Consider the following 4591-nt stretch of genomic DNA (forward strand, 5'->3'; position numbering starts at 1 on the left):
AGAGGCATCGGTAAGTCCGTTATAGAGGATATCAAGTATCTCGTTCTTCTTAAGAGGGTGATCAGGCGAAGCATTCTGTAGCTGGACAAGCCTCCCCCAAGCTTGTGAAACACTCTCTTCTTGGAGTTGAGCAAAGTTGTATATTTCCTGCAAGGTAGCTTGCTTCTTATGGGGAGGGAAATATTTCTCACAAAAGTAATAGACCATCTCCTGGGGACTACGCACACATCCAGGAGCAAGAGAGGTGAACCAGACTTTAGCATCATCCTTTAGAGAGAAAGGAAATAGCTTAAGGATATAGTAGTGGCGGATCTTCTCCTCATTAGTGAAAAGGTTGGCTATTTCAGATAGTTTGGCAAGATGGGCTATGACCGTCTCAGACTCATAACCGTGAAAGGATCAGATTTGACTAGAGAGATTATCTCAGGGTCGACAGTGAATTCATAATCCTTATCGGTGACAAAGATAGGCGAAGTGGCAAACTTCGGGTCATTCTTCATCCTAGCTTCCCGAGATTTTTCCTTCCACTTGAGAAGTAACATCTCAGCGTCATAGGCATCCTTACACGCAAGAAAATCCTCAGCTATCTCTCCCTGCATAACGTAACCCTCGGGTATATCAGGAAATTCATATCTAGGAGAGCTATATCTAGGAGGAGCAAAAACAGGTTCTATCTCAATAGTATCGGCAGTATCACAAGAATCACGAGCATTGGCAGTAAATCTAGCAATATGAGCATCAAGGAATACTCCTAGTGGAACATCAGGCAAAGGAGTATCTCTAGCAGTATCAAGCATAGAATCATCAGGAAAAATAGCATCTCTAGCATCATCAGGCAAAGCAGTATCAAGCATAGAATCATCAGGCATGGTATCAAGCATAGCATCTCTACCAGTATTAAGCATAACATCTATAGCAGTATCAAGCATAGCATCCTCAGGCATAGTATCAAGCATAGCATCTCTAGCAGTAGTATCACAAGCATCATCAAGCACAGGCGACATATCAAGATTTCTAGCAGGAGGTGATGTCGCAAAGTTACTCATAACTGAAGGTGAATCAAGTGCAGAGCTAGATGGCAATTCCTTACCTCCCCTCGTAGTTGAGGGAAAGACTTTGGTCTTCGGATCCTTCAGATTCTTCATAGTGATCAGCAGATATAAATCCCAAGTAACTCAGAGAATATAGCAATACCTCTCCGGCAACGGCGCCAGAAAAATGCTTATCTACAATCTCTAGCGTTAGCTAGACGAATGCTTATGACAACAAACCTTCTCCTGCAACGGCACCAGAAGAATGCTGAAAGCACTCCCCAGTAATGAGACTAGAAGAATGTTGTTGATTGCCCACCAGCGCGTGGGTTCGCAGCATTTTTCGAGGGTAGAGTATTCGACCCAAATTTGTTGATCGCCTATAGTAGGTGAGAGAATACTCTCGAGTATTAGCAGCTGAATTTGTCAGATTCCACCACACCTGAAAGAATAGTATATGCAAGCACTGTAGTAACATCAAAGTAGTATGATAACAATGGTGTCAGAAATGATCTGTTGACGGGCAAACTATTCCTAACGATTGTATCAATGGTGCCAAGTTTACGCGTTGACGGAACTTGTCGGTTCCCATCAATGGTCAGCGAAGAAGTATAGTAGCAGGTAGCAGCAGTGTAACGAGCAATAGCAGTGGCAAGGAACAACAGTGGTGGCAGCAGTAGCAAGCGACAATAGTAGCAACAGTAGCAGCAGAGCAAGACAAGTAACAGCAGTAGCAACATTAGCAACAACAGCTGAGCAAGACAAGTAACAACAGTGGTAGGACAAACTCGTAGGCAATGGGTCGGTGATTTGTTCGGATGATATTCATCATGCAACAGCTATAACACGGAGATATATGTGGCTAGCTCTCGTTCGTCAGTGTGATGTAGGCATGCATTCCATGTGTCATCATACGTGCTTAGGGAAAATAACTTGCATGACATCTATTGTCCATCCCTTCTGTGGCAGCGGGTTCCAAAAGGAAACTACGGGATATTAAGGTTCTCCTTTTAATGAAGAACCGAACCAACGCATTAGTACTTGGTGAACACATGTACTCCTCAAACTATGGTCATCACCGGGAGTGGTTCCGGTTATTGTCACTCCGGGGTTGCCGGATCATAACACATAGTAGGTAACTACAACTTGCAAGATCGGATCTAAAACACACATATATTGGTGACAACATAATAATTTCAGATCTGAAATCATGGCACTCGGGCCCTAGTGACAAGCATTAAACATGGCAAAGTAGTAGCAACATCAATCCAGAACATAGTGGATACTAGGGATCAATCCGCATAAAAACTAACTCCATTACATGATAGATCTCATCCTACTCATCACCGCCCAGCGAGCCTACGAATAGATTACTCACGAACGACAAAGAGCTTCATCGATTTGGAGAGGGAAGAAGGTTGATGATGATGATGGCGACGATTTCCCCTCTCTGGAGCCCAAGACGGACTCCAGATCTGCCCTCCAGATAAAGAACAGGTCCTGGCGGCGCCTCCGTATCGAAAACGCGACGAAAACTTCTCTTTTTATTTTTTCTGGGACGAAAGGCAACTTATAGAGCTGGAGTTGGGGCGGCTGGTGCGTGTGGGACCCACAAGCCTGCCCACCGCCACCAGGGGGTGGTGGCGGTGCAGGGGCTTGTGGCCCACTAGCCCACCCCCTGAGGTGGAACTTGGCGCAGATATTTTTGATATTTTCCAAAACTGCTCCCCGTAAATTTTCAGGACGTTTGGAGAACTTTGATTTCTGCACAAAAATAACACTAAGGCAATTCTGCTGAAAACAGCGTCAGTCCAGGTTACTTCCATTCAGATCATGCAAATTAGAGTCCAGAACAAGGGCAAAAGAGTTTGGAAAAGTAGATACGATGGAGACGTATCAAAGTTGTGTGACAATGGTGGTCAACTCAGTTACCTTCCAATCCATGTTGTGGAATTTTGTCTCCACAACTCTCTCAACGCTCTTCTAATCTTGCATAATCTCCAGAATGTTCTTCTCCATGCCTTGGACAGTGCCTACTAGAAATGCCATTTTCTCAACTTTAATTCTGAGTTGTGGAAGTGGAGGTGGCCTATTTCTAGCAGCTTTAGCTTCTGCTGTCTCTGCTGCCATTCTTGTTGCAGGTGAGTTGGGATCATTATCATCCATCACAACCTCATTGTCTTCATATTCAAGCTGAAGAGGTAGATGGGGACAATCAAGTTGATATTCATGCTTGCCTAGCTTGGCATTGATCAGCATCTGAATATAGGGTGCATATCCATAAGATCTCTTCTGATCCGCAGCAGTCCTGCGGATAGTCTCAACAATCAAGTCCATCACTCAAAATATGGTATGGGTATCAAGTAGGCGCAGCAAGTTGATTGAATATCCTCTCATCATCTTCTCAACTCCTGACTTAGGCATGAGATTGTATCGCAGTATAGTGTTTTTTGTGGTAATAGCAGCTTGAAGAAAATATACTGAACCAAACTTGGGACTAGCCAAGTACTGATGAGAAATGGTCTTGTACATGTTGGCCATGGAGTTGTGATTCCGCTTACCTTTTGTATAGACATCTACATCTATTTCTTCCTGCTTGGGAACACCAATGCTAGCAGCCCATTCAACAATTGTAGCATCATACCTGTGTCTGTCGGTCATCCAGACTACAGTATCATGATAGAAATGAATTGTTGCATAGAATTGCATGATAATCTCATCATTCCTTGGGGTCATCTCCTTCCCAACAAAATCTTCTATGTCAACAATACTGAAGTTCTCATGAACATGTGGAAATGAATTCTCATTCTCCTTGATGTATGCCCAATTGACATACCTCATATCACTAATAGCAGGCCTCTTGTCATACAAGACAGTCTCATAAAAATCTTGTTATTCATTGGTGTGAAATCTTGGATCAACAACAGTTCTTCTTCTGACAGCATATGAATCAGGAGCTCTCAACTTTCTTAATCCGGCATCCTTCCTCTTCATTATGTCTTCTGCTACAGGATGAGCATCATTGTGAAGTGGAAGGTATGGTCTAAGTTTCCTGAGAACTGGATCATTCTCATCTTCTTCCTCTTCTACAACATGGGCAATGGATGCAGGGCCTTTGCTTTTAGCAGCTGCACGTATATCTTTAGTGGTCTTCTTGGAAAGTGGAGCCTTCTTTGCTTTAGGAGCAGGCTTTGGAGCAGACTTCATTGCATCACCCATCATTTTCTTCTTCTTGGGAAGAACTGGGATCTCCTCAGGAGCTTATTCTTCAGCTTCTTCTGGGTTTTTAAACATAGAAGTGTTTCTGCCAACAAGATGGATAGTTATCTTCCTAGGACTCTTCACACTAGCCTTCTATGCATGTGCATCCTTGGCAATAGCTTTGCCCTTCTTGGCATAATCAAGTTCTCTCAGATCAGTAGCACTTGGCAAATATGTTCCTAACAACTTTCCTTGACGGAGCCTTAGGAGGGGCTGAAGTTTCTTCTCGCAAAAATTCTGAGTCTTCCTCATCAGAAACTATCCTTCTCCTTTGCCTAGTGGCTGCTTTGGGCAAGCCA

The sequence above is a fragment of the Hordeum vulgare genome, chromosome 6H (genome assembly GCF_904849725.1).
Source record: "Hordeum vulgare subsp. vulgare chromosome 6H, MorexV3_pseudomolecules_assembly, whole genome shotgun sequence".
Classification (NCBI taxonomy): domain Eukaryota; kingdom Viridiplantae; phylum Streptophyta; class Magnoliopsida; order Poales; family Poaceae; genus Hordeum; species Hordeum vulgare.